Source organism: Lactuca virosa, chromosome 4 (genome assembly GCF_052849685.1).
Source record: "Lactuca virosa cultivar CGN04683 chromosome 4, Lactuca_virosa_CGN04683_v6, whole genome shotgun sequence".
Lineage (NCBI taxonomy): Eukaryota > Viridiplantae > Streptophyta > Magnoliopsida > Asterales > Asteraceae > Lactuca > Lactuca virosa.
Genome location: NC_136429.1, coordinates 385,942,275 through 385,958,699, shown reverse-complemented (window position 1 = coordinate 385,958,699; position 16,425 = coordinate 385,942,275). Strand labels below are relative to the sequence as shown.

Genomic DNA, 16,425 nt, shown 5'->3' with positions numbered 1-16,425 from the left:
CAAGTCCCCGACGTTGAAGAAAATTGAGCCTGCTATGGCTGTGGTGAGAATAGACACTATATGAAGGACTTCCCGATGACAAACAACTCAGGAGCGGATGGACGAATTCTGATGATCACCGCATGAGAGTCAACCCCGGAGTCGACAGTGAGCAGCAGTATGTTTTCGAAATAAAATAAGAATTACTTTAAAAATTAATTTATATTAATATAAGATTAAAACTTGGGGAAAACATTTAAAAGTAATTATAATAACTCACTTATTGAAACAAGTCACAATATTCAAGAGAACTAAAAGATCCATTCAGAGAAGCTATGATGGCTTAGTATGTACATCAGGGTTGTGCATAGCTAAGATTTTGCAGACTTAGAGTGAGTGATTCCGCCTTAATTCCTGTTCCTTGTTTGGTTGTGGATTTGAGGCAGAATTACTCAGTTGACTGTCTAATTCATCTTAATAATTTGTAACTTGTATATTCCAGGAAATCGTAGTGGTACCGAGGAAGATCATAGTATAAAGTATCGACACTAGTTATCAAAGCACTTTCATAGTATGTACTCGCTCATCGCGGTACGATACGTAGAAGTGTTAACACCAAGGGGAAAACAGAAAGCACTAGGAAGTATGCACATAATACATTGTCGAGCACACTAGGGATACATCATCGTATAACAAACGTTTCTTTCAAATCGGCCAAACTTTTGTTCAGTAAAGAGTTCGTTGCTATCATGCGTCATGAGTTGGCGTGGTCCTCACCATACTAAGTTCATATGTTTCTATCGCCTCGACCGTCAAATTCATGAAACCTTCGTCATTCGTAACGACAGTCCGACCTAGACCTCAGTTTTGTCCCTCGTATTCTAAACCACGAAGTACTCGTACGAAGAGTACTTTTCCCTCCGAAACCATGCCGCCGTATGTTCAACAGACCTTCCCTAAATACCACTCGTTCAACGGATCAAGTTCAAGCACATATGCTAAGCACAAATACAACCCACCTATCACTATTCAGTGTATACGCGAGGGTGGTATATGATTATGATTATGCAGATTTAGTATGTGTGTTTCCGCCCTATCTCCTGTTCCTTGTTTGGTTGTGGACCTGGGGCAGAGTCGCACATCCAACCGTCTAACTAATCTTAATTATATACGACCTGTATACACGAGGTAATGATAGATGGACCAAGTATGAATCCTTTCATGAACATTAGGGCAAAGTTACCAGGTCTACGAGTGGGCATTCTGCCAATCAGAGGAGCACAACCCCGGTAGTACTGCTAAGAAATCTAATTTCGGGACGGAATTTCATCTAACGGGGGGGTGATGTGACAACCCGAAAAGTTTTGCCTCGTAAGTCCAGCCACTAAATTCAACCGTGTGTCAGACTCGTTCCTGCTATCAGTTAGCATTGTTTAGAGTCTGTTTAAGGGTTCTAAGCTCCGTACATTCAAGCATTGGGTTTAGGGAAGTGTCGGCTAAAGTTCTTTACGTTGAAGGGAAGCCAAACACTCCATTAGAGGGAGTGTACGGCCATACACATGAGTGTACAGCCGTACACATGTGTGTGCGGCCGTACACCCATGTTGGCCGTACACCCCCTCCATAAGTATAATATCCCTTCATTTCTAAGTCATTTCTTCAGTTTTCAACTCAAGAACTCGAGTTTTCTCTCAACTATCATCAAGCTTTTCGCCCCGATCTTCAAGAATGTAAGCCTTTCTTCATTTTGATTAGTTGTTATACTTCTTAACCTAGTAACACCCTTTGATTTCCTCCATGCAAATCATCTTTTTGGGTAGATCTTCAAATCTTCATCCATTTCACCAAGAACACCAAGAACACACACTTGTTCTTGGTGGTTGTGAACCCTCTTCAAGCCTCCAAAACGTAAGTATTCCTTCCCTATGCGTAGTACATGTTAGGAACACTTGGTGGATGTGAACCCTCTTCAAAGACCCTTTTGTGCACTTTTTACCATGAGTGTACGGCCGTACACTCCATGGCCGCACACTCCTCATTGTGGCCGTACACTCCCCTTTGATGAATCACATGTGATTCTAACATTTGGTCCAAGTGTTTCATAGTCCCTAAGAGTGTTTCCTTGCATGTAGTTGCTTATAAACACTATATTCATGTCAATATATGCCATTATATGTCATTAGGACTCGTTTGTGTCTCAGGACTTTATTCGTGGAACTCCTCATCCTTACGCGCATATTCGATTGAATCACCCACATAAGGTGAGTTCATACCCCTACAATCAACCTCTCAACTGATTTAAATGCTTTTAAGGGGGGGGGGGGGACACAAGTTGAACACAATGATAATTGTGTAAAGGTTTTGCTGTAAACATCTTTTAAAGGATTGCTTATGTATTTATAAGTGATTAAAACATATCAAAAATTCTTTTGAAGTTATGTTACTTTACAGTTTATAAAACTTCGTTTTTAAAGCGCAAAGATAACTTAGTAGATAAATGAGTCCTTTCTTGAAGTCAGTAACAGTTCAAAGTAAAGATACTAGTAAACTATAATAGGTATAGTTTAGAGTTTCAGTTCACACTAGACACTAGAACAGAGAGAACATTCTATAAAGAGAAACAAGGAGGAAGATACAATACACGGTAACAGAAAGAGCATACTAAGATACTATAACAGAAAGAGCATACTAAGATACTATAACAGAAGAACAAACCAGGATCTAAGTATACCAATGATCACTAACGCATTGTTCTAAACAAAAGGTGATAATAAATTGGGTATACATGATCATATAACTTAAATGTGAGACTACTTCACGACTTAGCAATTCGTTTGTTGAAGTTGCGTTTTGTATCCAGAATCTCTTGGAGGGAGAGCGTATAGTATGGGTACAACCACATCACATTATGACCTTAATAAAACAAACTAAATTAAGGTAATCAGTACTTCAGTTTGAAACACAACTGAAAACGTACATCAATACAATCGACAAACAGAGCAGTCGAGTCATAATACATTAAGTAGAAAGGGACCTATAATGCTAACTTTATGATTCCTTAGGTTATACACCAGGGATATATTTTAATCGGATCCGACAGGTAGTAGGATGTGTGCTTTCCGATTCATTTCCTGTTCCTTGTTTGGTTGTGGGCTTATAGCAGATTCACCCAGCCTACTATCTATCCGATCTTATATATATATATATATATATATATATATATATATATATATATATATATTCCGTATACACTAAGTAATCATAAGAAGTACCAGGTATGGGTCAGGTCATGGTATACTAATTCAATACATCGTTTTCTAGTACAAAACATACTTTTCAAGTAGAACATTTGGTAGACAAAGCTAGAAACTTACCAGTATAACTTAAAGGACCATAGGTGGTTAATTCTATAATATCTTAGCTTATACATCAGGGTTATATATAATTAATACCTTATAGGTAGTTGGATGTGTGCTTTCCGCCTTACTTCCTGTTCCTTGTTTGGTTGTGGGCTTAGAGCAGATTCACCCAGCCTACTATCTATCCGATCTTAGATATATACATATATATATATATATATATATATATATATATATATATATTTATATATATATATTCCGTATACACTAAGTAATCATAAGGAATACCAGATATGGGTCAGGTCATAGTATACTAATTCAATACATCGTTTTCAAGTACAAAACATACTTTTCAAGTAGAACATTTGGTAGACAAAGCTAGAAACTTACCAGTATAACTTAAAGGACCTTAGGTGGTTAATTCTATAATATCTTAGCTTATACATCAGGGTTATATATAATTAATACTCGATAGGTAGTTGGATGTTCGCTTTCCGCCTTACTTCCTGTTCCTTGTTTGGTTGTGGGCTTAGGGCAGATTCACACAATTAACTATCCGTTTGATATTAGATTATATATAGCTTGTTTAAACTAAGTGATTAAATAAGGAACTATTGTGGTTACTATTTTACTAAAGGAAACAAGGGTTTAATCCATTTTATTAAACCAGTATAAACTGAAAGGACCTTAGGTGGCTAATTCTATAATACCTTAGTTTATACATCAGGGTTATATACAATTAATACCCGATAGGTTGTTGGATGTGTGCTTTCCGCCTTACTTCCTGTTCCTCGTTTGGTTGTGGGCTTACGACAGATTCACACAATTAACTATCCGTTCGATATTAGATTATATCTAGCTTGTATAAACTAAGTGATTATCGAAGGAACTATTGTGGTTACTATTTTTACTAAAAGAAATAAGGGTTTTCTTAAAGAATGTTTTCATCAAATATAAAGGAACTATTACAGTTAACTCCGTGAGTACCAAGTAAATACGCCAGAGATATATACAACGATGATCTAAGAAGCAATGGGATGTGTGCCTTCCGCCTCATTTCCTGTTCCTTGTTTGGTTGTGGGCATAGGGCAGATACACACAATCGATTGTTTATTTACTCTGAGTTTTATATAACTTGTATCCATTTAGTACTCATAGAAAGGATTGTAGAGTCATTTTTACTTATCTTTCATCAAAGCAGAAAATATAGGATTTCCTGGAGGAACAGGCGAACTTTTCTAAAAGAACTTTAAGCTTATTTACATCACTAAAATCTTATGAAGTCACTAGCTTAAATGCTGATCTATGCTTTCAAAATAACTTGTATTCTCAGGTTACTAGTAGACAGGTACGCGCACTGGGTTTCAGAAGATGGAGCATAATAGCTCAAGTCTTGTTTTGTTATTTACTTTGTAGTCTATGTTGTGTGAACTAGATACTTTGTAAACACTTTTTTCTAATGAAATGGTTGTTCATTACTTTGATTACTATGATGCATGTCTTGTGATACTAAACATGACGTCCTCCGCCCCCGAACGTTTCCGCCGTTCCGGGTTGGGGGTGTGACACCGGAGCCTTGCAGAAACGGGCAGTGTGCCCCTTCCTATTGCAGTTAGAGCACTGCATTTCCCGGCAGGGTCCGTTATGGTGGAAGCTGCATTTGTTGCACTTAGGCAAGCTTTCAACATACTGCTTCATCGGCGCAGTAGCAGTAGGTGTTATCGCAGCATGAACAGCTACCACCTGCTGCTTTTTGGCAGCTTTTTGCGCAAAATTCTTCTTCTTGTCATCCCAGAACTTCCGCTTGTTGTCTGCGGCCTTGGAGGGTTCTGAGATTGATAGGGTTGTTGTTGTTGACGGGGTACGGACTCCATGGTCAATGAGCCGTTGTGCCAATCGCTTGGCACTATCGAAGGTTGTGGGGTTTACATTTCCCTGAAATGGAGGCACCAGCCCCCAGATATACCTTTCCACCTTCTTCGCTTTAGAAGGGACCATTTCCAGACATAGCGCTACCAGATCGTTGAATATGGTATTGTAGGAGACTATGTCGGAGCCCTTCATGGTTACGCTCCAGAGTTCCTGCTCCAGTTTCTGAACCTCGCCCCTCGGGCAGTATTCCACGATTATGAGCTCCTTAAGAGCTTCCCAGCCCATAGCATTTGCCACTATCAGAGTTAGTGACTTGACATGGCTATGCCACCATGTCAGGGCTCGGTCCGCGAAGGTGCAGGCGGCAAATTTTACTTTGCTCCCTTCTGGACAGGAACAGATCTCAAAGATCGATTTTGTCTTCTCGAACCATTACGAGAGGGCAATGATTCCGCCAGTTCCATTGAAGGTCCTGGGTTTGCAGCTGGTGAAGTCTTTATACGAGCACTCCCTAGAGCTCACTGGAACTTCAACTGGTGTGGAATGCACATTCGTTCCACTCCCGCTAGTACCGGTAGTGGTGAATTATGCTAGGGCTGTCGTAACAGCCGCATTCACACCAGCTTGAATAGCTGTTGTGTTGTATTGAGGTGGAGTTTGATTCGGAGTTATTGGAGTAGCACGCTTGTTCGATCTACGAGGAGGCATCTTGAAGCTATAATATCAAAAAGATGAAGATATTGTTAAGAATTCAATAGAGAGAATGATGAGAGTGAATCATGGACTAACTCTCCATAGTCCAACAAAGCGGATGCAAGTATGATTGAATAGAGATCTAGCACTAGAATGATGAAAGCATTTGGATAATAATTTACATGAGATAAAATATCTGTCAATAATATTGGTATTACAGATGTAACAAGTTCGGGAAAATGACCTAGAAGTAGGTCTTACATCAACCAGGATAAGAAAATTTTGACTGCATAAAGACCTAATTGACTAAAAGTTCAAGGTCTTAAGATACACAAAAAATTACAGGAAAAGTGCCACTTAGAGCATAGATAAGAAGGCTATTCCTTTAACTAAAAGAAAGAATGAGCAAAGCATCTCCTACTGGCGACGGGCACCCCTTGGGCGAACCCTTAAGTCCGCCAGCTGACGCTCCATACCAAGAAGGTGTCGCTCATACACTCGCTGGCGTACGTGGTGTTCTATGACTTCTGCTTGAGTCACAGCTAGTTCTTGCAGTAGAGACTCATTGTCTCTCCTAGCCCTCTCACGAGCATCTTCCAAATGACGAATGCGGACAGTATTGACTCCCACATTGGCATCAACCTGCATGATTCGGTTGAGGGCTGTCCTACCCTGTATTTCATTACGAGCAACCCTACGGACCAGAATAGGCAGGACTCTGTCCGCTGAGCCTCCCTCGCTCAGGATGTAGAAGCTTATGTCTCCATTGTATGGCATCGGTTGACCCTGTTCTTGACTCCATGTTCCCAAGTTTTCCGCCCACAGAGGCGTCGGGCCTTAAAAAGCCTGACGAGGGTTAAGATTTGGGATTAGAGCTACCAGGGGTAGATCGTTGACTTCTGGCTCGGAGTCAGAATCCTCTGGGAAGTTCTCTGTGAAGTCATCATCCAATGGAATTTCAGGTTCCTCTTTTGGCTCATCATCGAGCCATCCACCGTTACCTTGGTTGGGGAAGTACGGATCTCCGGGGATATGGAGTCCAACCATGTTATCTACGCAAGAATGGGGGTAAAAGAAATAATTAATAGACGTACTAATTAAGATAATTATAAGATGATCCTTACCAGTTACTCTAATATTTGCGTAGTGCATACCAGTCATATGTAACCAAAACAGGATAAACCTTCGAATAAGTGATCCTAACTCTAAATCCACAACCAAACAAGGAACATGAAGTAAAGCAAAGATCACAGATTCTAAGTCTATAACACCCTAATCACATATAACCTTAGCGTATCACTCAACAACTATTGACATACTAATAAAGACCTTTTTAGTTTGCACATAAGTAACTTATAGTAACACAAAATACTCCTATAGTATTTTAAGTTTATGTTCTGTTCTAATGTTTTCATTGTAGTAGTGTTGGTAAGTTTTTAGACTTGTTGCAACATCACAACCATTCCTAGGCACATGCTAATCACTTCTCGGAAAGATATAGTTGATCAGGCTATATCACTTGCAGATCTGATTATATGTCCCCAAGCCTACTTGTGTTGTCTAACAATCGTAATACTTTTGTGCTGTCCTAGCGAAACTGATTTTAGTATGAATGCAGGTATGTATACTTTGGTTAAATATTTTATTATTGAAAAGTATAAACTCTTGGTCAGAGTATTTTAATCCCGATATGTTTATAGTTGTATATATTCTATGGGTTGATATACTCAATTCACTATAAACAGAGCTCTGATACCAATCTATCACGCCCCAAAACCGGAACGGCGGAAATGTTTAGGGGATGAGGACGTCATGTACAATATCACAACAATGCATAATAGTAAACAAGCAACAACATCATCCATTGCATTAATAATATAATTTTAATCCAAGTGTGTTCTGTAGTTTATAAGACACCAAACATGAATAATCAAAATAAAGACGAGTCTTGAAAGCTCCGTCTTCTCAAAACCTGGTCATCGGTACCTGTCTACTAGTGACCTGAGAATACAAGTTATTTTGAAAGCATAGATCAGGATTAAATCTGGTGAGTTCATAAGTATTTTAGTGTCATTGTTTGCATTAAAGTGTTTGAAATTGTTTGATGTAAATGTTTGTAAGTGTTTGTAGTAAATGTTTGTATCTCCTAGAAAATCCTATATTTTCTACTAAAAAGTAGCCTTCTACCAAGGCCCACATGTTCTGTATGTTGTTTGTTTGTAAAAGTGTGTATCTTTCCCAAGTATGACTATCATTACCAAATATAGTTTACATTACCAATTATGTGAGAAGATCACAATGTGAATGCAATGGGAAAATTTAAGATGTACTGTAGTATTATATATAAGTAACTACCAGTGTACTAACTACCTTAAACCAGTTTGTTAATTTAGGTAAAATGTGATATGATTGTAACGATACTTGATTGACTAGTAAAACACGACGATCAAAGACGTCGAAATGGTATGACATTCGTCACCCGTAGACCTGCAGGTCCCATTGTAGCTAGCAGCAAGGTGTAGGACGGTCAGTCCCATATAGATCTATACACAAATTTACGCTCTCCCTCCAGGAGACTCTGGTTACAAAACGTAACACAGCAGTAGATTGCCATGCCATGAAGTAGTGGCTCACATTAATGGTATAGTATTCTAGTGTTTGTATAGTATGTTCTAGTGTATTGTATGTTCTCTCTGTTCTAGTGTATTGTATGTTCTCTCTGTTCTAGTGTATAGTATGTTCTCTTTGTATAGTGTAGTGTATGTTCTCTTAGTTTCTCATCATAGTATGTTCTTTCTGTTTCTCATAATAGTAATTTTGTATTGACTCATGAATGAACTGACTCTTGTATGTTTCGTTGTACTAGAAATAGTGAGTATTAAACCTCTAAACTATACCTATTATAGTTTACTAGAATGTTGTTTGAATGACTGAGTATGTTTGTACACCTTTGCTACCCAAAGGTGTTGAACTGATGTAAGAACTTTTATATCCATAAAGATATACATAATATATAACTAAGATTCAAACGACACTCGGACAAATAACCGGATGCCCTAAGTCCACAACCAAACAAGGAACATGAAATAAAGTGAGTTATCAGTCGTAAGTCCTTTCAACCTTACTTATATAACTATATCTATATAGACATGATTTTTTGACAATATATAAGTTTAAAAGAGTTTAATATGGAGTTTAGCACATAAAAAGGTTTTGACTATTTGAATGGTTATCGATGACTTGACGTCAGTCTATAAAGTGTTTTGAAATAGTTTACTTGATAAAACAGTTTGAAGTATAAGAAAAATCCTCTTCTTTGATAGTTATTAATCACATGTGATTGATATAATAAGTATAATAGTTCTACTTGTATTTCCCCCCATAAAAGCATTGAAAATCATTTAAAAGATAAGTTAAGGGGTATGAACTCACCTGCAGTGACTGATACGAAAGCAAGATCGATTGTAGGATGCTAAATGTCAAGTGAAGTCTCGAGCACAAACGGATCCTAATAAGCATATAATGATACATATATGAATACAATTAGTGTATAAGCAACTAATCATGATAGAGATTCACCTTAGGAACTAGGAAACACTTATATGGAAGTGTTGCAATCACAAAGGATTGCATCTAAGGGGTTTACGGCCACACAATGGAGTTTACGGCCATTATGTTTACAGCCTAAGGGAGTAAACGGCCCTAGAGTGTACGATCAAGGAGTTTACGGCCGTACACTCATGGGAGGACTTGCAAACGAGGTGTTTTATGGTCCTATCTAGCATTCAACAAGTGCTTTCGATTCTAGGCTCGAATATAAGGGAGTTTAAGGGCCAAAACATCCATCAACACAAGAGTTTACGGCCATGCAAGGGTTTTCGGTCGTAAACTCTTGATGCTCGTGTATTTTACGATGATCTAAAGCTAGAATCAAGATTTTAACAAGCCTAACTAGGAGATAGAAGATATACTCACGTTTTTTAAGCTTGGGAGGGGGTTCACGGTCCACTAAATAGTGAATGTTCTTGGTGAAAGTGTGAATACTTGAAGATCTAACCAAAAAGAATGATTCCATGGATGAAAACACGAATCTTCACTAGATATAGAAGAATATTAACTTGAAAATGGAAAGATTACTTACAAGATTGAAGATCAAGATGAAAGTTCTTCATGATACTTGAGAGAAAATCAAGTTCTTGAGATGGAAGTGTTAGAAAAAGGTGAAAAATGAAGGAATATCACAAATGAAGGGAAGAATTCACGGCCAAGGAGGTGTTTACGGCCGTAAACTCTAGTTTACGGCCGTAAACTCCTTATGGTGGAGTTTCCGGCTTGTATGCTGCACACTGAACTCTATACGATGCTTCCTAACACTTTACGCTTTAAGGTACTAGGCTGAAAACACCCAAACATACCTTTAACAAGGCTAAAAGATAGCCAAAAACAAGTCTGACTTTGATTGAATTGAACGGTTGTACAAGATAGAAATTTCGGGTTGTCACATAATGTCTATTAATTAAACTATGAGAAATAACTTTAAGTGGGGGGGTTTTTATATGATTTTGCAAGTTCAGAAAAACTTAAATCAAGCAATCAACAATTAATACTTTAAACTAAAACGGGTAACTACAAAACGATTTTTAATCAAGGTTAAAAGATACTTCAATTTAGCTTCGAATCCCCTATTTTCCTATGGTTGATTTCTAATGGATTAAATATGTTAGTTACCAAATTTTTGTCTTACTAGTTAACATGTTCCAATTCCTAGTAATTACCAATTCATGAACTACTATGACATGGTATAGCACAAGTGGACACTAAATTGAATTTATTATTTGGACTATGAATGATTAAATCTAATGATTACCTATCTAAGATCAAGACATGAAAATCAAGTACATATTATGAATTAACAATATTCTCTAACACAATCAAAGATACTAAATTTTACCACCAAACTCTTGGATTTATTTCAATCACTAGATCTAGCAATTCAATGTTCATAAACACTAGTTAACAAGTTCTTGCAATCAAATTGATCATCTAATTACATAAAACGTGCGGGAGAAGCAATAAAAACTAGATCTTTAGTATAGTAGGATGATGATCTAAAAAAACACAAGTTAAACCAACACAATTAAATCCATAAATAACGAAATCAACTCATAGTATTAGAGTTCATCATCACTAAACGAAAGTAAAGGGTATTAGCCCATAATCATGGCAGAAACACACAACGATCAAAGAGTAAAGTAAGTTAAACATGGTGAAAACTAACTAAATCGAAAGATTAATGATGTTCTTAACGTAGATCTCTCTATCCCTTGTTCTCCAATCAAAATCTGATCTTCTAATGGTTTCTAGGAAGTATTTAGTTGCTTTTAGTCGTAGGAATCAACAGCTCTCTGAAGGACACCTTAAAATTCAACCTAAAAGTTGTATATATAGTTTCCAAAAATTGGTCGCCACGTCGTGGCATATGGCTCACCACGATGTGGGAGACACTTTTTCCCTGCATGCTCCAAGTATTCCATACATATACTCAGGAAGGTTCTATGTCTCAATGTCGTGGACAATTAATGCCCCAATGTGGGAGAATCTTCTTTTCTTATTGATGAACTCTTCCAACCCCCAATTTTCTATCTTTGACAAATTTCGTCCTTTTCCTTTGAGAATGTTCTTTTTTAGTGCAAAATAGATTTTACACTTTATAATCACCAAATATCTTTGTAATTAAGCAAATTATAGCTAAATGTGCTTAAATATTGCACTAAATATATGCGTAGTTATTGAAATATCAAACTACCCTACACTTGCCTTTTGCTTGCCCTAAACAAAACTTATTATTTTCAATACATCACATCAAAATTTTTCTCACCAATATCATACAAAACAATCTAACTTGAACTCACAATTTACATTTCACCTCAATGCATATATTTTTGTCTAAAGAAAACCTAAGTACTTCCCAAGCCCTAAATAATCACAATCCTCATAAACTAGAATCAGATGCAAAAATTAAACAAATAAACTTAGAACTTGACTCTCTCTATTTTAACGGAAATGAGCCAGGAGATAAGTCGTCACCGGTAGGCTTTTTATTTGGTCTAGGTATCCATAAATAAAAACATATTATATCCCTCAAATTACACAAGTTCACATATTTGTTTCATGATTTCACTAGGACTGAGAAGCCACAAATATATTATAACATATTGGTTTGACTAAATCTTAGAATTCTAATGAAATCATCGCCTACAACACTATCAAACTAGCTCTAACGCAATAATATAAAACTTTTAAATTTACCAGATTTTTTAATTTAGACCATTTTTTCAATTATATATATATATATATATATATATATATATATATATATATATATATATGTTTGTTTTAATCTAGCATTAAGTATGCTAGTTATCCTTATTTTGACCCCTAATGCACAATTAAATTATACAATGCCTTCATTGGAACGAACTCGCCTTGATTAATAGTCGCGGGATTCGATCGAATGATGGTAGTGGTTAAGCTTTAACATCTTGAATGTTGTTAGAAACTGGACTCTTGCTGCTTCGAAATGTGCTATAAAAATGAATCAAGAACACTACTTCTGACTTATGCTCCAAAATATTAATCTTCAATATGAAAAGTAATCACAACGTGGGATAGTATCGACTACGTCGTGGCATCGAGTCTAAGGTCTTCTAAACCACAATCAATATTAGCTCCACATTGTGGGTACTATAGTTCCAAAAGTCGAATATCCCCCAAAGTTGGTTCAAAATTGCTTTACACTCCATTTGAAAAAATGTCATAAAGCTTAATACAAGCTCTATGAATCATCGAAATATATAAAAATCTATCATGAACTCGACATGCACCCCATACTTATAAAAAGTTATGGCTGTCTATCATAATCTTCAACTTCTCTCTTCACGACTTTTCTCTTTAACATTTAACTCATTTTCGGCTTTCAAAATTTTGCGAAGTCACAAATCAAACATATCCTAGAGTAATACAAAGGAAAAAAAATATCATTCTCGTATAAAAATATAAACACACTAAGAAAAATAGAAAATGAAAATAAAATGAAAAGGATAAAAATCTCTTTAAGCCACAGGTTGCCTTCCAGAAGTTTTTCTTTTTGAAGGAGCTGTGATTCGGACTTCTCCCCGCTCTACGTTGTCGCAATTGAAAGCTCCTTGTTCATTTTCAACTTGATTCATTTTTTCTTATATGCGACCACTCGACTCATGTATGCATTTTTGAGTTATTTTTTTTTGTTGACCGCTTCCTCATGTTTTTTTTGTCGACCGCTTCTCTTTTTTCCTCATGCATGGTTTCCTTCATGTCCTCTTCTTCTACGTCAATTATGGGCTTTTTGCTCTTAGTCTCCTCCTCTTCATCCGAGACTCATGATCTCCACTTAACATTACTTTAGGTTTGTTATATGTGAAAACTTCAAAGATCCTTGGAATTGAAACGCAGGGCTTTATATATTTTACTTCTTTTTAAGGATTTGGATCTTCCCGAACTAGTAATTCTTCTTCCATCATTCATTCTAACTCTAAAATATCATTAGATTCTTTCCCGTCCTCATGTTCTTACACCTCATCTATGAAGAATTCTTGATCGCCATTCTCTCTTGAGGGTTTGGAGTATAGATCTACTTCAAAGGTAATTTATTCATTCATCACTCATAAGGTAGGTTTAGAATCGCGGATATCAATAAGTGTTCAAGTGTTGCTTAGAAAGGTCTTACTATAATGATGGGCACTTCTTCATCCTCCGTCATGTCCAAAATTATAAAATCAAATGGAAACAAAAACTTTCCAACTATCACCAATAAGTCTTTTATTATTCCATGAGGGTATGTGATAGATTCATTTGCCATGTGGATGGCGATCCTAGTAGACTTCAACTCCGGTAGGTTGAGATTTTGGTGAAATGAATATGGAATTAAGTTAAGGCTAGCTCTCGAATCGGCTAGTGCATTAGTTTCTGTTGAGTGCCAAATTCTCTTGAGCTCCACTTCAATTTGACTTTCCTCTCGTAATGTCTTCTCGTGGATTATGGTATTTCCTCGAATGCTTTGCAAACTCTTTTTCAATGCTTCGTTGGTAGCTGGATACTTCTTCGTCATAGGACCTTCCGAATCAAGTAGTTTTCGAGTGCAAACATTAATTCCATTATAGAATTTCGAGATCTCTTGTTGGAAATTTAATTCATGTTGAGGACAATTCCTTATCATCCCTTTGTAGCGCTCACATGCTTCATATAGCGACTCCCCATCGAGTTGTTGAAAATTCTTAATGTTCTTTTTCAATTTAACAATCTTCGAGGGTGGGATAAATTGTTGTATAAACTCCATTCTCAAGTTGGCCCATGTTGTAATCGCTCCTGGTCGTAGTAATTTTAACCAAGTCTTCGCCATATCCTTGGGTTTCACTGAATGGGGTCGTAACATCACTATGTATTTTGTTACATTCGGGATAATGAAGTAATTAGTTATATCTAGTACTTTATCGATGTGATTATATGCGTCCTCGTAGTCCTTCCCAAAGAATGGGATATCTCTGTGTGACAACCCGAAATTTCTATTCTGTACAACCATTCACTTCAATAGGAGTCAAAACTATTTCTGCTAATTTTCAAGCTTTTTGGAATAAGTTTGAGTATTTTAAGATTAGTACCTAAGGAGTTAACAGGAGAGAGGATGCCCTAGGGTTTATTGTGCAACAATATTATTCCAAAACTCTAAGAGTTTGGAGTTTACGGCCTAAACAAAGGTGTTTATGGCCGTAAACCCTAAAAGAGGGTATAAATATGACACTTAGTCATTATTTATCACTTTTCACAATTTCAAGATCCAAATCTCAATTCTCTCTCAAGTATCATCGACTTTTCTTCTTGATCTTCAACATTGTAAGTGTTTCTAGCCCTAAAAAGTTGATATCTTACTTAATCTAGTGATCTAACATGATTCCATCCGTGAAATCATTCCAAAAGTGTAGATCTTCAAGTTTCACGAAGAACACCAAGAACACACACTAGTGTTCTTGGACTTTTAGCACCTTTTCAAGCTTCTACCTAGTAAGTACTTCTATCCTAGAGTATTATAGAGCTTGTTACACTTCTAAACATCAAGAAAACACCCAAGAAACCAAGGATCAAAGGTGTTTACGGTCCAAGGTGTTCTTGGACCGTAAACCCAAAAAAGGGTGCCAAAGGGTGCCCTAGTCCCTTCTAAGCCTTGGAAACTAGCCTAGATCCCTTCCTTGATGTGCTTAGTACTTGAAAACATCATAAAACCATAAACCATTTGGGTTTACGGCCGTAAACCCAAAGGGAAATGGTCCAGGGACCGTAAACTCCTAAAAGGAGTGAAATGGTGCCCTAATCTCTTCCTAAGGCTTAAACATGAAGTAGGAATGCTTCTTGTGATCTTTAAGGCTTCAAAATGCAAAATGGTCAAGAAACATGAGTTTACGGCCGTAAACTCATGGGTTTACGACCGTAAACTCAATGAGTTATGGTCACAAAACCGTAAACTCAAATAAAGGGTTCCCTTGAACCCTAAACTCAATAGCAATGTCCTACAACACTTAGATGCAATCCTAAGGACTTATAGCACTTATATAAGGTGTTTTACATGTCCTAGGATGTCTTAACTTTGTTAATTAGATGTTTAAAGACTAATTGGATACATATATGTGATATTATATGTTAACTAGGATCATCATGTGTGTACAAGTCTTCACTTGACACCTAGCATCCTATACATTCCGTTCATCCAAACCACTCACTACAGGTGAGTTCATACCCCTTAATTAACCTTTTAAATGTTTTACAAACTCTTTTACATGTCAAATACTTTTATTAAACTCTTTTAACTTATATTCTGTGTATCTATATGGATATAATTATATAAGTATGATTGAAAGGACTTAGGACTGATAGGTCACCTTACTTCCTGTTCCTTGTTTGGTTGTGGACTTAAGGTATTCGGGTTATTTGTCCGAAGGTCGTTTGAATCCTAGTTATATATCATGTATATGTGTATAGATATAAAAGGTTACTTCTTTCATTCAGTTCAATGCCTTTGGGTAGCAAAGGTATACAAACATGTTCATATACACAAACAACATTACTAGTAAACTATAATAGGTATAGTTTAGGAAGATACTATTACTAGAACAGTGAAACATACAATGAGTCAGTTCATTCATGAGTAATACATAGTGATGAGAAACAAACATAATACATAGTGATGAGAAACAACATAATACATAGTGATGAGAAACAAACATAATACATAGTGATGAGAAACAAACATAATACATAGTGATGAGAAACAAACATAATACACAGTGATGAGAAACAAAACATACAAGCTAGACAGAGAAAGAACACACAATACAGCTAGCACATACATATACATTACTTACAGTTATGTGAGCCACTTAATGGGGGCATGGCACTACCTGTCATGACCCGTTTTGTATCCAGAATCTCCTTA

The 16,425-nt window shown here is 36.7% G+C and overlaps 1 non-coding gene across 1 annotated transcript; it reads left to right on the top strand.

Annotated features, from left to right (window-relative positions):
* The first annotated feature begins 14,128 nt into the window (after nt 1-14,128).
* LOC145110341 (small nucleolar RNA R71) lies at nt 14,129-14,235 on the top strand. The gene has a single exon (XR_013709723.1). It is a non-coding gene; the product is annotated as a small nucleolar RNA R71 (small nucleolar RNA).
* The last annotated feature ends 2,190 nt before the right edge of the window (nt 14,236-16,425 follow it).